Source organism: Rhipicephalus sanguineus, chromosome 10, assembly GCF_013339695.2.
Source record: "Rhipicephalus sanguineus isolate Rsan-2018 chromosome 10, BIME_Rsan_1.4, whole genome shotgun sequence".
Lineage (NCBI taxonomy): Eukaryota > Metazoa > Arthropoda > Arachnida > Ixodida > Ixodidae > Rhipicephalus > Rhipicephalus sanguineus.
In genome coordinates, this window is record NC_051185.1 from 125234349 (window position 1) to 125258091 (window position 23743).

Consider the following 23743-nt stretch of genomic DNA (forward strand, 5'->3'; position numbering starts at 1 on the left):
CAATTTGACAAGGTGAAAGCGCTGTTATTGTGCCCAGGCCTTAGTTTATCCTCACTAGAAGTGCGCTGTTTATTTTTGCCATGGTTCAGTGCCAAGTTGCCCAATCTTCACTCCTAAACAGAGTAGGTGCGGTTAATCAAGACCTTGCTAACATTCACAACCCTTTTAATGTGTACTTATAATGATAACTTTGCTGACATCAAAAACTACCCACATAATGGTAAACATGGCAAGAGTACACTTCTGGTGGTATTTCGCATTTTTTTTACAGCCGTTTGTTTTTCGCCCTGTGCACACGATGTGAAACGCTCACAAGGAAATACTTAGCAGCATCTCAATTTTGTATTTATTTCGTGTTTTGACAAAATGTCTGCAATAAGGATAGTCAAGTGCGAATCTTCGGTAAGACATTCATTTTTATGTATACAGAAATCTTAGTGGACTTCTTTTTTGTGTAATTTTCAGGAATACACTTCTGGCAAAGCAGCAAGTGTTGCTTGCCCACCAGTCTCTGTTCAAGTCAAATGTATTGTGGGCATGAGTGTCGGCAGGATTTTGTCTTGGGGGTGCAAGGCGGCGTAACGTGTCGGCCTGGTGAGCAGGAGTGCATTGGTGTAGCTTGGGTGGGGTCGAGTGCTGGTGTGTCTTGATGGCGGCAGGTGCCCTTTGTGCAAACCCCTGCCGACACCCATGATTGTGGGAGCACCCTGATGTGCCTCACTTTACACTACGTCGAACAGCTCGTACATCGTACCACATTTAGGCCAACACTGGTATTGATGCAGAGTGTTATGCACAATACTGCGTGCAACCTTTCTGATATCGTGTGCATTTGAAAATTTCGCAATGTTTAAAAAGACGCTGAGTGGACCCAATGTTATTCAGCAAACATAAGTCTTAACAGGGGCAGTTGGGCGAGTTGGTGTATATTCATAGTTAAAGAGGGTGCAAAAAAATCACAGCACAGAGAAATGAAGGGGACAGGATGACGCGCTTCTAGCAACTGAAGTTAATCAAAACCACAGAAAGATATAAACACACATGACTAAAAAAGCCGCACATGTTCAACTTCAGTTGTTAGTAGTGTGTTGTTCCGTCCTCTTTGTTGCTATGTGTTCTGATTTCGTTTTTACGTTTTCCTTACCTATGAAATGAACTCCTGACTGTTTCACAGTCTCTATATATGTGTGGTCAATTTTTATTCATCCTCATGGCATACAAGTCCTAGGATCCAATGTACAAAGCGACCAGTCACTATTTACAGGAATTTTTTTATTTAGTGCCTGTGATTGCCTAATTGCAAGTTGACGTTGCAGCCATGGTGCTTGGATTATCTTCAATGTGGTAATTATGCGTAAGCCATCAAGTGAGGAATTAAGGATGAACTTTTGAGTTACAGATGGCACTAGCTGGCAGAAAAACATTGAAGCATGGCTGTACTTGTTATGCATATTAGAAGTATTGGTACATTGCAGTCATGTGATTATGCCGACAAGTTCCCAAGTACACTTCCAGAAATTTACGATGGCTTCCAGGTATCTGTGAGTAAATATGTACAGCAACATATGAAGGCAACCTTGTAATTTTGTGGGTATTGCTGAATGCTTTTATGCACCTTGGTAAGTGGACCTACAGTCAACACCACAGGTCTATTTTGGGCTTTTTTGTAGGAAACTCAACTCCAAAATCATGTGCGACATGTTTTGATGCCATAGGGCAAACTAATGCAATAAAAAACTGTACAACTGCCTGTCTACACGGTTTCATATTTCCCAAAAGTGATGCTAGCCTTATTGTACTAATTAGTTGCCTTCGTGTGTAGGCTGACACCAAGTTCCTTGGGTAGCTTATTTTTTTGGATTATACTTACATACTGGCACAGTGAAGTGTACACGTTAGTGCGCATCATGATGAGATTTTACACCCTACTTTCGTATTGCTTTACTGCTGTGAATTGTGTATAGTGCTTATGCTGTACTGTATATGTTGTTCCACGTGTTCAGTTTTGGGAGTAGGTTCTGTGCACGACGATGGAAATATATACCTATATCCTTACATTGACACGAGAACTGCTGCTGTTTTGATTCCAATAAAATGTTGCAACCACTGGTTCTTGTATCAAGTGAAGTATGACTACTTGTCGTGCATGCAAATTGAAGAAATGAATTTGTGCTTGCAAAACAAATTGCTGAAACACTGCCTGCTCAATGTAACTGCTTGTTTTTATTACCAAACACATTGAACAGATGATTCACAGATTATGACACATTGTTGAGGATAGGCAACAGAAAGACAGAAAGTCATCACTGTGTTCTAACGTAGATTGGGTGATCTTTTATCAATAGTAGCATAATTGAAGGTTGCTGTTGTATAAATAAAGTTTAACGTAGTGTGCAGGTGGACGAGGGAGTGCACATATGATAGCTTTTCCAGTTTTCTGCATATTTGCTACAGTCCTCGTGTTTCTGTGTTACAATTGTGAAATTCTGAATTGCAAACAAGCCAACCTCTCTGCTGCTGTGGTGAAGTAATTCAACAGAACCATATTTTCTCAAGAACAGCTGTTCCATTGAGGAAGAGGGTAATGCTTTTTTTTAATGGGTACTGCATCATCTGTCTGAGGGGAGGGCCAAGTACACATGGACGTTCACAAGAGAGAAGTGCAAGTACATGAACTTTTTTGTTTTGTTGGGAGGCCTGTCACTGGTAAACTGGGGAGGTTGTTCTTGACCTTGGGGCACGCGTTAGGCATTCGCTTTAACGCGGTGGCGTGATGCTTACCAATAAAAGCTAATTAGTAAGAAATGTAGGTAGTATCCCAGTATGAAAGCAAATAAATACTGAATGTGCGTTATAGAGAATCACTGAATGCCGTGCTAAAGCGTGCATTGCGAATAAGCGCTAATTGCGGAAATAGATAAGCGTTCAGCTGCTCAGAAGGCGCTGCTCGCGGCTGTACGCGCGCATTCAACGCACTTTGCGTAGGCGCGTTACAATATCCTTGTAACTCTGGAATTTTCTGCGTGTGTAATTTTCATATGCGAACGCAGGCGGTCCGCGCTAAAGGGTGCATTGGGAATAAGCGCTAAATGCGGAAATAGATTTTTGTTCAGCTGCTCAGAGCGCGCTGCTGCCCCTGCGTGCAGCTCGCGGCAGTACGCGCGCATTAAATGCACTTAATGTAGGCGCGTTATAATGTTCTTCTAAGTCGGGCCTCTGCGTGTGTAACTTTCATATGAGAACGCAGGCGGTCTTCGAACCGCTCATAACACGCTGCCGCATCTGGACGCGCGCAGTTCGCGGCTGCAGAAATAACGAAAATTGCTGCACAGCATACGCTCATGGAATGCACATACGTTCGCTCACCTGAAGATACCTTTGTCACGCTGGTATTCACGAATTTAGCGTGAGCGAAGCGGGCACACGTTTATAATTTTTCTAGCGGCACGACACGGTGAACCGGAGAATTCGGAGCCGAGGGTGTTTACGTCGATCGGCTCGGCTTGCATGACGCCCCACAAATTATGTATTGACCTTCCGCAAGAGCAAACACACGCCGATGGTACAAGAACAGAAGTTCGAAGTTGTGCCGGCGGGTTACCAGCCGCTTTGTACATACATTGGTACATATATAAGCCCACGAAAAAAGCAACCTTGCAAGTGGTGGCGCTGTGGTGTAATGGTTATAGTGCTTGCTTTCAGTGCGTGTGGTCGCGAGTTCGATTCCGGTGTCGTGCGTACTTGTATGGAAATGTCATGATTGTGCATAAATACTTTGATGTCCGTTTTCTATTATGTCCTAGTGATGAATAGTAGCGGAAGTTGGCCGGTAAACGTAATATACTGCCTAAAATATACTTTTTTTTTCATTTCGCGACCGCTCTAGGGCCTCGTATAAAAGGAGGCTTTAACAGCTCTCAAAAGAAGCAGAAAAACTCTCAATGCGCTCTGTTCAAGCCCCCAAAATGGCTTACATAAAAACACCAACTTTACCTCCAAAAGCAGGCTTTAAAAGCTCTCAAAAGAACTAGAAAAACTTCCAATGCGCTCCGTTCAAGCCCTCAAAATGAGTTCAATAAAAACACAAATTTACCTCCTTAGTTCCGTCTAATCACTCCCTTAAAGGATGTAAATAAAACCTCCTTTTGAACCTCATTTTGAAGGGGGTTTTTCGTAGTACCTTTTGGATGCACGTTATGCGTCGAGCCCGAAACTCCCTAAAAGGCTCAAACCCGTTTGCAGTGCACGTTGTTTGGCTGGTCGGTTCATGGTCTTTCAGAAGCCACGGATGTGGCTATTTGACGCAAAGTAAACACAAGGGAAGGGTTAAGGGGAGCGCAAACTTTCGACTGTTTATTCCAAATTTACTTCAGTAGTATATATATATGCAAACGCATGCGCAGAAAGCACGGCAAACATCGAACAGAGAACAGAGAACAGAGGACGGCAAACATCGAACAGAGAACAGAGAACGCCTGTTGGCTTTATTCGCCTAGGTTTAAAAAAAGAATTGCTGCCATTCGAGTCGGCGCATTCCAAGACCGTGAAGAGGGCCATAGCCAAACACTGTCTATAGTCTGCACTAACCAGGTCGTACCCGCACGTCATGCAGAAGAGCTTTCAAAACCAATTGGATCGCTTGACCTTGGCTGGTTTCCCTCGCACGCTCATTAACGCCGTCGCCGAGTCGCTCCTCCAGAAGTTCAAATGTGAAAACCACAGTGCTGGGGTTGAGCAAAAGCGGGGAACGGTGAGACCTGAGGTCGTCCCGTATATGCACCGGATTTCACACAACCTCAAGAAGGTTGCAAACAGGCACGGCGTGCCAATTGTTTTTTCCGCGCCACGGAAGCTATCTCAGCTTTGCCCGCGTATTCTAAATGACGGTAACAAAAAAGTGGCTGTGGCAAGAAGCACGCAAACTCATACACAAAAAGTGCCACCGGTGTTGTTTACGAATTTCCGCTCTCCTGCGGCAAGACATATGTCGGCCAGACGGGAAGGTGCGTGAATGAGCGTGCGCGGGAACACGAGCTGTCACTAACAGGCAAGAAGGGGTACATTTGCCGGCCCACTGCAATTCCCACAAGTGTGAGCCTTATCTGCATAAAATTCAGATTCTGGGGAGAAGCAGGGACACCACTGCTCGAGAACTGTTGGAAGTTTTTAACATAAAAGCACGAGGTTTATTATGCATTAGCGACATTTCATTCTTCCTTTGGCAGGCAGAGAGCACGTTCTTGCATCGTAGGTTGTGATTAAGATGGTATCCGATCGTTGTGAGCCTGCCTGTTTGCGCATGTCTATATTGCATTGCATTGCACAAAACGTTATCTGTTCGATGTTTGCCGTGCTTCTTGCGCATGCGTTTGCATATATATACTACTGCAGTAAATTTGGAATAAACAGTCGAAAGTTTGCGCTCCCCTTAACCCTTCCCTTGTGTTTTCTTTGCGTGAAATAGCCACATCCGTGGCAGATGTCGGTGGCGGCATAGTGCACGAAAAACCCGGTGCCGGCGAATGTACAGTAGTGCGGGTTTACCAAAATGAGGCCCTAGAAGGTGCGTCGGCCGAATGCGCATTTGTATGCGCTGTTTTTCAATAAGTGACGCTCTCTCAATGGTTGGTTTGTCGACAACCTGCTTCAGGTATCGCGATCTGCACTTTTATTGACGTCAGTTGCCATTTACCGTTGCCATATTTCATTGTTGCATTTCATCGTTTCAGCCATGACCGTCGTTGTTGCCTGTGCAACAGCAGTGTTGCGCTGCTAAGCTCGTCGGTGAAGGCGCAATTTATAAATAACGAGGACTCATGGTCGTCGACGTCTTTACTGTGTAAGGGCCAGCTACGAATCCCACTTCGTTCTCTTTCCTCCCTTTCGTCTCTCGTGCCTCTACCCGAGCTCATGCCCCACTTCTTTATTTTCAACGTCCTCCGAGTGGGAGGGCACGAACGTGACATGGGTCATTTCGTTTCTTACAACATGCACAACCTATGTACAGAGCTTCAGAACGCGGTCAGGTTCAAGACGCACGAAACGAGCACTGTCCATTGCATCTCGCCGGGAATGTAGCAATGTCACTCGCACATGTGTTTTCTTCTTGCACCACTGCAACGTCTCCAACATGAATCTCCACTGAAGCCTGGTCCGGGATGCAGCGTGCCGCGGCGGCATGAAAATGTTGTGCGCGTTTCCATCTCCGCCGTTTCCATCCCGCTTTACCGCAGAGTAATGGCGTTGCGTCCTCCACGAAGAGCCTGGAAATATGCGGCGATCTTTGTTAATGCCGCACGCACTGTGGGACATCCCGAATTCAGAGACGGATGCCGACACGGACAAATTTCCTTCCGATAGGCTCATCACATCAGTGGCGAGTTTCTGTGCCTGGCTCTCCTTCTGCTCCATGGGAACAAGCTTGCGTACTTGGCTCGCGCAGTGACGGGCTTGCTTCTGTGACGTCCGCAGAACAGTGCACTTCGCTTCCGGAGGCAGAAGCAGCGCTTTCACTTCCTTTTCTAGGCGAACATCCCCTTGTTTGGTCACAACCTCGTCCACTTCCTCGAAGTTGACCGGAGCAAATTTCTGACGTCCAGGCTGTGCATCCAACGACGACGATACCAAGGAAAACACGGCACGACTGCTAGCTCTACCCACTAGCAGATCGAAGGAGTCATTGTTGCAGGTGGGAAGCTGTCGGCAAGTTCTTCCTTTCCACACTTTATCTGTTGCTCACGGAAAGAAACCTGTTCATCAACGTCAACCTTTTCATTCATGCCACAGTTTCCACCGTTTCCACGACTTCCGCCTGCACTTTCGAGAATGGCTATCGCTTGATCCTCTTCTTTCGGTCCTTTATCCCTTCGGAATGCTACCACAATGCTCCAACGGCTGTTCCTCTTCTGTCCAATTAACAGCGCACAACGTTTGCTCAGGAGGATCTTCCACGCACATCATCGTCGCTTGATCACTGACAAAAGAGACCTCAATCGTTGGATCCTGGTTCAGGGGCTTGTTCTAAGTGAGCTTTTTAACACGAAAGTGTTTTATGCCGGGGTCCACCAAGACTTCAGTGACGTATTTCCGTCACGGAAATGACGTCGAAAAAATTTACACGATCTCATGGCAAAGATAAAAAGCTCCGTCAACGGGCATCGAACCCACGACCGCTCGGTCCGCAACAACAGATGCCGGGCACGCTATCCACTGCGCCACGGTCACAGACGCTCGAGGCTTTACAAACGCGCCTTTTATATTTACCACTCTCCCGGTCGCCGGGGTGGTGTTGCCCTCTGGGAGCGTAAAGTAAAGTAATTCTTCATTACTGTGGCCTCCGCGATTACCACCTGCAACGCGTTGCACGTCCGTCCCATTGGGCGCGTTTTCAATAGAAGTTCAATTTTGTCAGTGCCTTAAACACGGGATACACTTGAAATGCAATGGAGCATCAGGTGCTTGAATGTTTGTCGCCTAAGCTGCAGAAATCCGCTGCATATATTGGTGTACTAGCACAAATAAAGTTCATATGTCGAATCATGCTAATGCCGCACGTACGATTCGGGGCGCGAAGTATCGGCGATGGAATAGCTCGCAGTCTTTTGTTATACTTTCTGCTATTACAATGACTAACAGTCATCACTAGCACAATCACTTTTCTACCTAAAAGGGCGGCCTTCAGAAGAATGTCTGACTCACACTAGATGGCCACTTCGTTGACCAGTTGTTCAACGCTATCAAAATGTTGAAACTTTATAACACATACCATTAACTTCATTGGCCGAATTCAAAGTACTTCTCTTTCGTAAATGTTTTGCCATTGATCGGCTGATTTCACTAATATATCCAGCATCAAGATTCGGTAAAACATTCCGGCATGAATGCTTTTCTTAGCGGGAGAAGTTTTATTTGAATTCTAATTCTGTGCATGAACCGAATCTGACATCATATTTATAGCGCTATATCCTTAAATGCTTTCAGCCGTGTGTCGGTGTGTCGGTGTGTGGACATGTGTGGCAGAAGTGTCGGTGTGTGGACATGTGTGGCAGAATGTCACAATCGTGTGCGAGACGGATACGCGGCAGGAGTCCGGCACTTTTTTCAGAAGAGATCACCGCAGCGCGCAACCAGTAGCCCCGTGCTTCCATATTGGACTAGCTTGCCTCATATAAGGCCGCGTGTTGACAGCTCTTACGTCTCATCAGATTTCTGTTCTGTTCTAATCTCACATTTGCAATTGAGCATACGTTCTTGTGTATTCTGTTACTATGGTGCGCTTGCACTTTTTTATTGGCTCGTGTTCTTACCGATCCAACGGGAATACGTGAGAGGTATTCAAGCACGATTCCTTTCAATTACAATCTTGCCTTGAGATTAGCAGTGCTGCGTACGTGCGTGTCTGCCTTGTTTAGATGTAGAGTTCATGGGATCTCGTGGTAGGTGCTAGTAATTAGCACACGCGTATACATACTCTTATAGTCTAGTTGTCACCCTTAATCTCATTTTTTCGCCGGGCCGCCCAACATTATCTTACTTGTCTTCTGGACCATTTTTAATCCTACTTTAACGCTTCTTTCATTTAAATCTCCAGTATTTTTTTCATGTTTCGTCACCGTCACTGCTGAAAAGCGCGATATCCTCCGCAAAAGCAAGTAGCTAAGATATTGTCCGTTCATTCTTATTCCTATTTTTTCCCGTTCCACTTCTTTAAATATTTATTGTGGATGTGCTGTGAATAACATTGAATAGATTTTAACTCTTCGCCTGACCCCATTCTCGATCAGGAATTTCCTGCCTTTCTTGAGGAATACCGTGGTTGCGGGATCGTTTTAGATGTTGGCTATGGTATCAACAGGCCTTGATGGTTAGCTCAAACGGAACACGGACGAAAAGAAGAGAAAACGACGACACATCATGAGCATCTTCCATCTCGCCTAATTCGCTACCCTCTTACTGTATCGACAGATGTTTAAATATTCCTTTATGAGATAATTTTTGCGGAACTGCTGGCGTGTGTTCATATGTGTGAATAAATTTGTGTTTATCACCTTGCATATGTGTTGTTCTTTCATTACCCTGAGGCATGCGTAGTTGGCGCAGAAGCCCTTTCATCCGTTTAGTTGTGTGAAGACAATATGCACTTTACTTCTCGGCCTTGCACAGTTCTACAGAATTCTGGCTCTCAATGGACCCCAGTGGAGCTGTCGTTGTAATTACGAAGTATTTTCCGAATACGGCGCCAATGGTAGTAGATGAAGCCATTGGGCTGCGAATAGACTATTCTAGCACTGCTGACACACAGTCAAGTAACTATCGAAATAGCGTGGTCGGCACGCAGCTGTTTTACTCTATAACGCGTGTATCAGTCTTTCTAATCAAGTTATTGTACGTATCGAACAACTACCGCCGGTGTCCCCATCTAAACTAGCTACATGCATACCACGACAGTACAGTATTGCCGCACGGTAACTCACCACGGCTAGAACACCATAATAATGGTTGCGAATGGTCCCATCGGCGGCTTCCCGACGTCGGTGGGGCCGACACAATGCCACCATTGGCTAGCTTACATAGGCGCAATGACGGCTTGCCATCATCAGCTGAATAACGGCAGGCCCACCTCGGTCCGACGCCGGCAAGCCCAGATCGGCCCAACGCCGGCTAGCCGACATCGAGCCGATGTGGGATAAAGTTGGAGGAGCGCGATTTGCTGACGTGGGGCCAATATTTCTGCCGACATTTGCCGACGTTGGGCCGAGATCAGTCCAATGCCGGCGTGCTGCCTGGGGTGTATGTTGGGCAGGTGAGCGGGCCGAACTGAAGTTCGGCCATGCGTGTTGTGAGAAAGGCCTGAATGTATGTGTACGTACGTGTACACACGTTCAGTGGAGAAAGTGTTGCCGGGATCGCACGATGCTCAACGCGATCAGAGGCTTTGAATAAGTCCAGTTTCAGGACTGCCTTGGTGTGGCCCGGAATGAGCGGGTCGAAGATGTCGTGAGTGATTTGTAGCATGGCATGTTGTGTGGACATATGGCGGCGAAAGCGAACCATGCTGTTAGTATATAAGTCACGGTCAGTCATATGCTGTGTGAGCCTCGTCAATACAAGATCGAAAAGATTGCCCAAAAACAAAGTTAATAAGATTGGGCGAAGGCTTTGGAGTGTAAGTGGTTTGCTGGGCTTCGGTATGAACATTATTTTCGCGTGGCGCCAGGACTGGGGAAGCGTGCCTTCCTTCCAACACTGGTTTTATTCTGTGGTGAGAGATCGATTTGTCATGCAGGTTACGCACTGCTGAGTTCGTAATCAAGTCGGCGCTGGGTGCGGACTTAGTGCGGAGACTCAATAGAGCGGCTCAGACCTCCGCCTCGGTTATATTGGTGTCGAGTTGGGGGTTCGGTTCCTGTGTATGAGTGAAGAGGAGTTGTATGCCGGGTGATGTGTAGGTGTCGCGGAAGAGATCATTGGACTTGTCTATAGGAGCGTGTATAAGTCGGGTGACGTGGTGCTGGGTAGTGGTTTTTGTATGCGATTGTTCGAGGAGTTGTCGGAGGAGGTGCCATGCCCTTTGGTGGTCAGTCTGCCGGTGATCTCGTCACATACCTGCCCCCAATTGGAGCGGCGCATAGTTCTTCTGAATGTATTTGTATTTGCTATTGTAGAGTGCCTAAGCGTTTCTTTAATGTCCTGTTATGCTTACCCCGTTTCTACCGCTCTAGAAGGCTGTGGTATGCATCCCAGAGGTGGGCGAGTCAGTTATCTAGTGTAGGAGTGTCTGGTGGTTTCAATCAGCTGCGTATGATGTTGGATGTCAGTCTGAAGAGATTCTACCCAGTCGTTAATGTCTGTGATGGGATTCTCTGCGCAGGCGGTACGCGCAGCACGGAGAGCGTCCCACTTATTGAGTTTGTATGTCGCATTCTTTGCGTCTATTAGGACGCAGGAAAGCTGGGTTCAATTCCAACTGGAACCCCAGCTTCGTCTGACTATTATTAATGTCACGTGGGCTTGAACCACACGCCGAGTTTTTCCTCTGATGAGGGACTCGCTTCTTTTATCTTAAATAGGTAACTTCTCGAAAATAATCTATTACTTTGCACTGTCGCATGCAGCACATCTACAAGCTGATAATTTCATCTGAATATTTATTTACGGCAGCTGGAAGGTAAAATCACCACGACAGATTTACACTCTGGAAGTGATTCAATGCTCTAAAACCAACATGCCTGCGTCTACAACAAATATAGTGAAAAGACGCACTTCATGTCCCTTAAGGCCTCGAAGAGATCGGTGGCCAGCTGCTTCTTGGTGGCCAGCTGATTTCCGTCATCAAGAAGGCGCAGACCAATGAACAGGGTGGCGTTGGGGACGGTAGTGTCAATGCCCGCGAGTGTCTGCCAAAAGAAAAGGTTATGTGCCTATCACAGCAAGGTCGAGTTTTCTACAGAAGGGAGATCCTGAATCTTAGCATTAATCAAACGGCACTTTAGCCTTCCCTGCGCGACATGTCGTTTGTCACAAAGTGCCCAAGCGATGAGACGCTGCTGTTTCAATCAAAAAATAAATGCGATGTGGAAGGCAACATAGCCGATTTGAAGCGTGCACTACCTATCTAAATGAAACCCGAATGTTTGCAAGCTGATAATCGTGCGCAGTAAACAGTTCCGCGATCGTGCCTAATTGTATTCACTAGTTGCCCTTTCATAACAATGTCGAGTCTATTATTAAGCCAAATTTAGCAAGTACTTTAGTCAGATATTACTAGGTTGAGGAAAGCCAGGTATATTGACACGAGTACTTGTTGTTCATTTTCGCGGCGACTATGTTTCGTCGTTCAAAGATATTGCGTGTGTCAGGGCTCTTCGCAGGCAGAGCAAGAATCGTGGAGAGAGAGGGGCAATCGACCCTATTTACTGAGACTCAGAAGCCATGGCCCCAGGGTGGCTCCACGCGGGCAGCAACCCTTTTGGCCCAGGAAGCAATAGCTGACTGCTTTTCCTTAAAGGGCCCCTGAACCACACAGAGGTCAAAATTTAGTTTGGGTGTTGCAGTTGTGCACAGGTCTACAACGAACACGTAGCCGTGTTAAATTTTGGAAGCGGCGCCGTAAAGCGGAGTTACACGCGTTTGGTGACACAAATGAGGCCCTCGTTCGTTTCGCTCTTTCTTTCGCAATGCTCTGTTCGTCGGCTCGTCTCTCCTCCTGTCCGAGTGCTCCTCCTCACCGTGAGGAGGAAGAGCGGCGAGCGCGCATACGTGCGAGCAGACAAACAGATCTTCTGGATGACGAGCAGACGAGACTTTTGACGTTACTGCGAAAGCTCAGGGGCTCAGGATTGCCAAAGGCCCGGTTATGAGAAGGGACTGTTTCTAGGAGTACGTGGGGCGCCCGAGACTCATAGCGCTGCCGCGTTTGATAATGTTGATCGTGACTGCATTCCAAGCTCAGTGCGTGCGCTTACTTAAAATGCTAACAAATATCGGAAGTACCTTGGGGCCTTCTTATTGGGGCTCACCCAAGCTGACCATGATGGAGCTGGCAGGAGCATTTTGGGTGAGCAAAGCCTTCGCAGCCCCACAATATGTGGTTTTGTGTGGATGTTGGTTTTCATCGGAAAGAGGGTATGACGAACGCTACCGTATGTTGTCCTCCAATTTGGTGCATGACGCGTTTAGTGGAAAACAACGTGAATCTAGGCCCGACATCAGCGATAACGCTTGAATGTGCAGCACTATGCTTTCGGTCTACCACAGCGAGTATGGTGTTCGGCTGCTGACCCGAAAGTCGCCAGTATGATCCCGCCGACTTTCCCGACGGTCCCGGTGGTGGTCGCATTTCGATAGAGGCAAAATGGTAGAGGTCCGTAAATTGGGCGATGTCAGAGCATGTTAAAGAACACCAGATGGTCGAAATTTCCGGAGTCCTTCACTACGTCATGCGTCTTAATCATTTCGTGGTTACGACGGATAATAATAATAATATTATTATTATTTTTATTACTAACAATATTAGCATCATCATAATTATCAGTATCATTATTATTATTTCGGAATTTAGGCGCATATATCGTACATGCGCCGCAAACTCTCACGGGATACACGTCACGCCATCACGCGGCGCTACGGACATAATCCGTTGCGCCGCATAGGGCGCGCCACATCGCGCCGTAGACGATGGCGCCCACTGAACCCGCCAGAGTGCATTCATCAACGGGATAGCCAAGCTGACACATATCAAACCAGAAAGTTGAGCAAGTTAGTACATATTCATGATGAACGAAATTGGCGCACAGACGTGTATACAAGAGATCAGGACAAGACACACGCCGACACGTATTTGTACAGTTCCACTGGAGGTTCCGTAATTTTTCTTTTACTACTTGGCCTTACCCAGTACAGGGTGCTAATGGGGTTTTTTTTCGATTCCATTTTTATTTATTTGAACGGGCATTTCAAGGTCGATCTAAACAGGTCGCGCGGCTTCGTGCAAAAGGCGGTTCAGAACCTATTGCCACTGACATCACCAAGTCTAGTCTACGACACCTCACTTAGTCGCGCTGGGATTGAAGCGAAGCTAGGTGTGGAGCGAACAAACGCTAACAGCCAAAAATCTTTCTTTTTAGAAGGGCAGAGGAATCGTTGCGTTTTACATGTGACATTTATTTCCCCAGCAACATTATGTTGGTGCAATATGCAAAGAATTTATGACAATGCTTAAATACTACCATTTTTTTGTTAGCTCTCTCTGAGAGAGGCGATCGACATTAGTATTCAGTGCAGCTGCAGCCCTGGCGGTATACATGGAAAGTCGCGCTCGTGAAGTTTGCTGCGACACGCCTCCTCACGTGTTTAGGTGTTCCGCACTTGCATGCGTTATCTGAAATATTGTGCTCAGAATGTAATTTTTGCTGTGCGCGGAGTTGTGAGGTGCTTTTCATAGTTGGTGAACGCACTGAGCAGTGTCGAATGGGCAGCGAGGTGATTGGGATAACATTTAACGCCGAGCGCTTGCCTCGGTAGTCGCGGAAAGGATGTGCTGTGAAAGGAAGCAGTAGCAACACACGCACGCCTGGAGACTCATGTCTTCTAGATAAGAAACCGGGACAGTGGTTCGGAGTACTGTGCTAGCTGGATTTTCGTAAATCAGTATTTCTGCGGCCCGGTTTTCTTCGTGGACACGCAGTGCCTACCATTATTCCTGTTATTGGTGAGCAGAGGGGGACGTTAAACCCCAGATATTATTATTGTTATCGGTAAGCAGAACGCTAAGTTACCTGTCGTGCTGCCATTCGTATGCATGTATACGGTACACGTAACGGTAATTTATCGGAGCATAAGGCAAAACATAGTGCAAGTAGTGTCCGCGCACTTTTTGTACTTATGACCACACTTGGCGCTCATTGTGTGCATTGTAATAAAACTGCGTTATCGTGACCATTGAATAAAACAGAAATGTCGTAATTTTGGCGTCACTGGGCGTCATTTTTTTCTTGTTAGAAACAAATGACGCCCACAATGTGTACACATTGTGGGCGCATGGGGGCACATTGCTTGTGTAAAAAGGCACACAAGCAATGTGCACTTTAACGAACCTGCGCATGTGTGAAACAAATGAGCAACGCTGCAAATATGAGAGGTACGCTGCTGCTAGCTTTAAGGCATCTGCGAAACATGCCACCAATGCCGAATAAAGGTTCAAAGCATCAGTTTCGTAGTAAAACCTAGGCGAACTAAACAGCAGTACATGTAAAAACCATTGTCTAGCCATGAGTCCACGTTAATTTTGCTGGCGTTGACTTGAAGCGAAGTCCTCAAGGGCTCGCCAGCTTACCTTAGCGGGAGTCCTAAGTGATCAGGGATTTACGAAAACTATTTTTGAATGAATTTTTGCGGTATTTCCAACAAGATGACGTCACTTTTTTACCAAATATTGCGTTACATTCGCTTTTCCGCTTTATTTTTTGTTCCGCTGGAACTGATTTCTCCACACACAGATGGCGCTACGCCCCATGAGCAGCTGATGAGCCGCCATTTTCTGAATGCATGGGCTTGTTCAAAGCTTCGCTACCAGCTGCATTTTACTTGGGTATTTCAGCGACTGCTGACCACCGCTTTCGTCGTAAGTGCCGGTCCCAAACAGCCAATCATTTCGTGCTGTGTCATCTAAAATTCTTATTCCGCTACCCGAAAAGCCCGTCGTCAGAAGTCATCCACTTACCTGGTACCATTTTATGAGTTGAGGATCGTGTTTGATGTCCATTATTTCCTTCTGGATCCCCATAGTACCGAACACCGTAAAGCCGTTGCCCTTCCAGTTTTTTACAGCATGAGCTACAAACTGTTGCCCGAAGGAAGGTTTTGCCGTGAACTGCACCGGTAGCGTCCAAGGTGAGTAGCTGATACCGAAGCGCGCGAACTTGTTATTTTTCTGCGCACGGGCGACCTGCAAAAGGCGTTGGACGTCTTAAAGAATGTCTGCAATCAGCGAGGTAAAAGGTGTCCTCATCTATCAAGCTTCCGGAAGACGTGACACTGCCTCCTCCTTTGTTCGGAATTACAACAAGGAGGGTATGAAAACCCGCTGGAATCTGCCATTTTAATATTGCTCTTTAGAAGAATGGCGAGGTTATCCCAGAGTGAATAATGATATGATGACACGAAGCTGAACAGAAACAATTAGTAGGTTTATTTTCTACGTGTAGTACGCTTGATGTGGCTCGTTGAAAGCTGCCACGGTGGTCGCTGCAAGTGGTGGCGCTGGCATGAACAGCGCCACCACTTGCTTCTAGTGGCTCTATCCCTTCACTAGAACAATTAAGACCTCCGCGAATATAGCGTAAATTCATATTAGCGAGAAAATGTACTGTGGCCACGAGGGCAGTCTGAACACACAAGTTGATAAAACATAGATCATTATTAAAGGGCCCCTGCAACACTTTCTGAGCGTATTGATAGAACGCCACCAATGAGTAGACAGGGCTTATGAAAGCATGTGAGCCAAATGTAGGGCTGTACGGAGCAAGGAATATACAATCTCGTTATACAGTTCGAAAGAGGAAACCAACGAAAAACAAAGACAGTGATGGAGAACAGCAAGACAGCGCTTCTCCTTCCTGTCTGATTGTTCTCCGTCGCTGTATTCGCTTTTTTTTCTATGGTTTCCTCTTTCGAACAGTATGAACAAACTCGCTCAGTCGCCCAGCAAGCCATGTTGTTCGATATAAAGAGAGTCAATAATCGCTCACTCTCCTCTAGAAGATTTCCTAGTCGAAGAGACCGAATACGTACCAGGAGTTGCGGACGCGGCCATTGGCTCATTTCATGATCGCCAAATAAGAAATTATCACGTCTTTATATATACGAACTGCAAAAAGGTACCCAATTTTTGTACTTTCTTTCTTAATGAACGGTTGGATGCTTCACGTTTTTTTTTTCTGCGTTCACGCGAGGTAACACTGCTCGTGCAGCTCCCATGCTATTTGAAGCACTACGTGTCTAACTTCGCCACTGGTCTCATGCTGAGCCCCCTACGATATTTACTCATGTACAACGTCGTTCCCAAGCAGTTGGTGCTTTGCCAGCGCACGCTTGCTCTCTCGAACGCCGTTGCGAGTTAGATGTCACTACGTCTTCAGTAAGTTCACACCGCTTTAAAACGCGCGCCCAGGATTTGGCTATTATCCGTCGGTCAAGCTGATGCAGAATAGATCGTGTGCGCACCAGCTTCTCACGGAGCTCAGCCACAGTTTAAAAACACATTTGTGCTTTTTGGGCTGCGTAGGTACCCAGGCCACCACGCGTGTCGCCACATGGCAGCGCCACTTTACGCCACCCATTCGCGTAGCTTCCTGTCCCCTTTTATCTCTCTATGTTGCTTCCAGCGTGCTCGTCGGGACCAAGCAAAAAAATCACAGCATATCTACGGAGTGAATGATGATGAGTGGGCGAAGCTGCGGAGGTTCATCGGTAAACCGTGAATCTTCCGTGAATTCTGCCCAGTACATCATCACCGACGTGAGATCGGGCGCGTTTATACTAAAGGTTCGATGAGTTATGACGACTTGCAGCGCACTTTAATTTTACATGTACGCTGTGAATTTTCATTGTTTAGAAAACCATTGCTTAGAAAACATCTGGCGTCTTTCGTTAAGCAGCTGGCGTCTTTTCGTTTTGCTTTAGAAACATCTGGCGTTCTTTCGTTTTGCTTTTACAAAACATCTGGCGTCTTTTGTTGGTTTATTTCATCAATCAACGGCGTTTTGAACAAAATTTTTATTGTTTAATCACGCACAGGAGAAATCTCACCAGGCACTACCTTGGAGGTAAAGAATGGCTGCTAATGGGAATGAGAGACAGAAGTCGGCTTTTAGCTAACGCTGCGAATTTTTTGTTGTTCAACAACGCACAGGAAAAATCTCCCACCGGCACCACCTTGCAGGTCAAAGCGAAGACTGGTTACATACTACGCTACGAGGGACGAACGGGTGCCGCTATAAGGAGCTTCGCCCCTAAAAAGTAAGAGCTCGAAGCCTGCGGCAAATACCTCTCACTCCGCCTATACTTGACGTATTCTAAAGATTTCTCCAGTGACCTTTTTCCAAGAACTCCTGGAATGCGGTCAAGGAATAAAAAATTCGAAATGTGTCAGAGGTATTTATAAATAAATAATAAAAAACCCTTTTTTTTGCTGTACGGGGAGCGCCTGAATATGCCATATACAGGCCAGATAATTCAAGGCTTGTGTATTGAAGTTGTTGACGCTACTGCCGTGGCGTATCAACTAAAAGTGTTACGCATTGCGGTACGTAGAATTGAGAAAGCCGTTGTAGTCTCTAGCTCCGTTAATATTTCAATGAGTGTCAATGGGTGAGTTGCGTCGTCGGGAGTGTACACTAAAAATGAAAATATATATTGACATGCAGTCAGTTAAAGAACTTGCAAACCCTTGAATTAGGGGATCAGTGCAGTCTCACGTTTACAGCGCAACCCGATTTCTGTGGCAGAAGTATCGATCCGCCAAACTTTCCAATTCAGAGGCACTACGCGAGTGCGCATACGCTCTGTTTGGCAGAACTTGCACGGGAAAAAGAAACGGCGTTAATGAAGCAAAATAGACGTACTCGGCCTTCGCTGCTGGCTCCCGGCCAGTGCTGCACTTCTTTCCTCATACCTTGTCCTATAGTTCGTTTCAGTCCCCACCCGTCGTTCTGCCTTGTCTTGTTTCCTCTCTCTCTCTCTCTACTTATCTCCTTGATGCTTCTTTCTGTCTTCTGCTTTCAGTAATTTCAGAAAGGAGGACGTTTGGGCGTTTTGGTGGCTCATCGAACCTCAGAAACCATAGCGAACTAACGACACGGGACCGTGACCATAGCAAACTAACGACACGGGCAGACAGGACAAGCGCCTATTTTCAACCACACGTCGGCAAAGTCACTCACTAGTCGGCTTAATCAGACTCGGACCAAGCCGTGAGTCTGAGTGTGAGTGAGTCCGAGTGAGCAACATTTTAGTGAGTTTGAGTCCGTGTTAGTCCGGTTGAGAAAAATGTTGGCGAGTTGGAGTCCGAGTGAGACCTAAGCGCAAAATATATTCCTCGAGGGAGTCTGAGTGAGCTCCACAATTTTCCCAACTTATCGTTCTATCATGCCGGCTCACGTTTATACTCACGCGTTCTCACACATACTACAACGCACATGCATTCATTTGGCAGCCTAATATTTATTGATCAGAGGCGTGAGTTAGGGGGGCGGGGGGGGGTGCCTTGATCTCTCCCAGACAAAGCCTTTCACGAGAAGTTTTTGATAAAATATATCTCGTGTGGGTCACCTGTTTCAATAAACAAGTCCTTACTGGAGTGCAACCAATTATAACTTGCATTTGAAGCTACGAGATCAAAAGGTGCGAAGTAAAGCACCGACCACGTGATATATTGGTATTCAAAAAGCACTGACATCATGATGGAAAAAATTAATTATATGCTAACAGAATCATGAGACTCACTCAGACTCAGATTGTGCAGTGAGTTTTAGTCTGAGTAAGTCTAAGTGAGTAATATTTTGGTGAGAGTACCAGTGAGTTCGGTTGAGAAATATTTGAGTGAGATGGAGTCCGAGGGAGTCAATTTGAGGAAAATATTGGTGAGTCTCAGTCCGAGTTAGCCCTAAGCATAAAACATATTTCATGAGTGAGTCTCAGTGAGCTTCACATTTTTTACCGACCTATGCGTTCAACTGAAGTTTTATTACCGAACCTGAGCATACATAAACGCTGATCTGAAGCTGCAAGAAGAAACGAAAGAAGGTAAATGTACATGTGTCGTCTGCGACGATTAATCAAATTAATCAAACTCTTTCTTAGATAAAAGAACAGACGGCATGCTGACGCGTTGGCTTCCTTGCCTAGCTATCTCACATGCCTCTGCAATTTCTGTAGTAGTCGTTTTACAATGGCGATACAGAACAACTGTCTGATTAAAAAGAGGAAGGCACTGTGAATTCGCGTCACATTCCTTACAATGTGCAGCAAGTTGCCCATCTATGCCGGTATTCCTTATGTTATTGTTGTGTTCGTGCAGACGCGAGTTGAGGCATAATCATATCATGGTTTTGGGACGTTAAACCCCAGATATTATTAGTTGAGGCATCTGCCGGTCTGGCCTACGTGATGCCTTCCACATGAAAGAACAGTTTTGTAAACCACGCCTCTTGTGCATTGTCAGGTCTACAGGTCCGCATGCACTGGTGTAGTAAATAAGCTCAAACTCAAGCACACTATATAAGGTCTCTAAAAGTGGGGTCAGCAAGGCCTACCTTCGTAAACGTCGCGTAGGGCAACTGTCCAGTCGTCGGTACTTCAGTTCCATTGAAATCAAGATATATGTGAGTATAGATGATTATCTCGCAGAGTTTTTCACTGAGTGGGATCATGGAGGCGTCGTATCCTGCTCGGCCGATGGTACACACCGTGTATCCGTAGCCCGTAGAAGCTGCAGAGAAGCCATAATAATGTAGCCTGCGTTTACTTTGCTACACTGTACCAAACAAACAAATGTGCTATTGCAAAGTTCGTAACCATTAGGAATATGTGTTGCCGCTAACTGATCATACACGTATGTCAGACTCATACAAAGCACAAAGGGTCCTTATTGAAAACGCTGCATTTATTATTAAAATGCACGCGATAACATGAAATAAACAATCGCGAATTATCTGAAAGCCACATCTTTAGTCGAGTACAACTTTAGAAGGCGGCGGCATATCCCCTCGGAGGATGATGAAGGTGAGTCGACGGGCGAGACTTAGACTGATGTCGTGAGCAGGAACCCACCGACCGAGTGCACTCCCGCCCACCTTCCAAAGTTGCCCAAGCAGGGTGTCGGAACGAAATGTTTTTCGTTTAGGTTTTACTTTCGTTCCACCTAAAATGTTCCGTTCCGTCTCTGTTCCCAAAAGCAAAAAAAATGTTCCGTAACGGTTCGTAACGTTTTTATTTGTATTCAAAAATTTGAAGTTAAAGTAATCACAAAAAATTGGATTTGTCGTATAGTTACTTGCACTCCTCTTAAGAAAGTGGGACGGGGGTAAAACGCGCTCTTTCCACGCTCTTCAGAGGAGCGTAAGTAACTGTACCACGAATTCCTGCAACTAGCACTAACCACTACTCTTCAATGTCGCAGTATTTATTTTCTCAAAAGTCAATTACGAATTTTTTTAGCGGGCTGAATGCTTCATGTCAAGGTAGTGAGCACGATCGCAGAAGCAGCACATCATTTAGTGTACTGTGCGAGACCGCTGTTTTGATAAAAGAAATCGCCAGGCCTGCGCGGAACACATGGCACAGACACAGCGACAGTTGAAAGAGCGGCCTTTCTAGAGCCCGTTGTATTCTCTTTGGGACACTAATACAAGTACACATGCAAGGTACCCACAACGCCATAAATCATCGTAATTTTTCTGAAGTAGGGAAGCACCCACTGTGCCAATTTTCGTCATTCTTTGGAGAATCGTGGTACCCACTGCATATCTGTAAGGCATTATGTGCGCTTGGTGCTGTGGCTGATGACGTTGAAGAATTAAGACTCAACCCTTTTTAATGGGTTGGAAGCATTCAACCACTGACTTCTTGCGCAATTTGCATTGTGTGACGGCAGATTATTTTACTCTTCTGCCACGCTATATTAAATTTGTTAACACGATTCCTTGCCCGACATGACGCCTGTATAGAGTATTTTTGCAGAGGCGTTACAAGCACCAGCGTGGCTCTGTGAAAAGGTTATCGGAAAACAAAAATAGACATCATGGCTCTGTGGTAGAGTACTCGACTGCCACGCAGAGGGCGCGGGTTCGAATTCCATCCGATCCGAGAAATTTGTTTCTCATTTCATTTTTTTTCCTATTTCACGCGATAGCCGTCGCCGACACCGGCGGCTGCAGCGGCGGACAACTACGGCGCCAAGGTCGGCTGTTGTGATCTCGTAACAGCTTTCACTGTAACAAAATTCCGCGCCGAGAATACCCTTGCCACGCTGGCTTGCGTAACAGGCTCGCGTGAGAGGCCTGCGTGACCGTCGACTTGCGTTAATATAAACATCTCTCGTTTCCACTGTTTTCATTTCTAGCACAATTGAACATATCTTTGCTCTGGAATTCCTCCCTGAGGTACGCGCTAATACTGTACGCTGAGATATGCACACTTGTTCACGTTGCATGACCTCAGTGGTTCCGAATTGCCAAGTTTGCTCGTGAACACGATTTAAAAAATTTCGGTTTCATTACGGAAAACGGCATCGGCGCTAGAGGTTCGTACTGAGAGGACGCACGTTTATAAGCTCCGCCAACGTTCAATAATAGCGGCAAAAATAGGCACTTTGGGAGAGTGAAATCATCACCAACGATCTGGGAAGGTTAACGAACCTCACTGACACCTACAAATTATTCAGGTCAGAGATTTTTGGCCGCTAAAGCTACTTTTTGTTGGTGCCACGCCGACGGCAGCGCTAACTTGAGGTAAAACAGTAATGACGCAAAGAAGACGGGGACGAAGCGAAGACACGAACAGACAGTCACGGGCGCCGTCTGTTCGTGTCTTCGCATCGTCCCCGTCTTCTTTGCGTCATTACTGTTTTACCTCAAGTTATGAACCAACTAGCTGAGCAACAAGCCCTGTTGGCAGCGCTAACCCCAACGCACTACTAGGCGACGCCGTTACTCCCGCCGCAACCGCGGCCGGAGCTCAAGCCTCAACGAGAGGAGTACACGTCCCCTGACTCGCCTTGCAGCTTTACACGATCGAGGTCGAACAAGTGGAAGGAGAAAACTTCTCGGCAAACGAATTTCAAGAACAAGGCTGGAAAACGACACATGTACGTAACAAGAAGATCCTGAGATTAGATTGGTCTTCTGAGATTAGATTGTTTCAGAAGTGGGTAGGTTAGGCCGTGTTGGCTATTCTGCGCATGTGTGTGTCACATGTATATATCACTATGTTTCATGTCTGAAATAAATCAGTTGGAAGTGCCGCCCATTTGTCGTCCTGTTCGTGTCTCTCTTCTCTGTGTGTGTGTTTTACTAGCAGCAGTGTCATGCAGCAAGAAGGACCGGGCATTCGACGCGGACATTAAACCAGACAGGCAAGGGGACGCCACGTCAACAGACGGGAGGACCTTAAGAGACGAGCCTCTACGAACACACAGAGGATGTACGCAGCACCAAAGAAGCCACAATTGCCAAAAGAAGACATCACGGTCATTATCCGACCGAAGGACGACTTTAACACAGCTGGATACAGCGTTGCCCAGATAGGCGACTGCATACTGAGAGCAACTGAGCTGAAGCCCGAAGATGTGGTCAAGGACTCCATTCGCACCAACGAGAGGCAGAACATCGTGGTAGTGAGTACACCTGTGCTCGAAAGAGCAGATGAATACTGTGCGATGAAAGACTTCCGCATGGGAGACAGAATATACCAAGTCGCCGCGTACATGACGGCGCCCGAAGATACGTCGAAAGGAATCATGCGAGGGATACCGGACTACGATACCCCCGAAGACATTGAGAAAAGCCTACTGAACAAGAGGAACCCCGGCATATTACACGCTAAAAGAATGAGTCGCACCAATCACGCGATCATTGTGTTCCAGGCACGTACGTACCGCGTTGCGTGTACTACAGGAGTTGTGAGTACCGATGCGTACTGTACAAGAAGCAATATGAAACGTGTTACGCGTGCGGAGGACTAGGACACAGATCGGACGTCTACCCACAGCCGCAAGTGAAAAGGTGCCGTAGGTGTGGCAGCGCCGAGCAGACCGCCGATCATCGGTGTGAGCCCAAGTGTCTTCTCTGCGGCAGAGACCATCCGACTGGCGACAGGAAATGGAAGGCCAAGTTTTAGATCCCGTACTTGGTCAAGAAGTGACAATGGGAGAGAAAGCTAGAAGAAGACGCCTCGAGAAAACTACAACGCACGGAGAACGAAAAGCGCATCGACGACACCGCAGCGTTGGACCATGGAGGCAAGCATCGGTCTCGCTCGCGTTCCCGCTCCCGCACCCGCTCTCGGTCGAGAATCCGCAAGCAGGGTGACGAATCCCAGCATAGGGCCAGTTCCGTACCCAGAGCCCGCAGCAGGTCGACCTCCAGGACTGGAACCTCACCGATGCAGAAAGAGGGAGGAGAGGCCGGCAGCGGACACCCCGGACCGTTCGAGGTGAACTGGGCAGATGCAGTCTCCGGCGGACGCA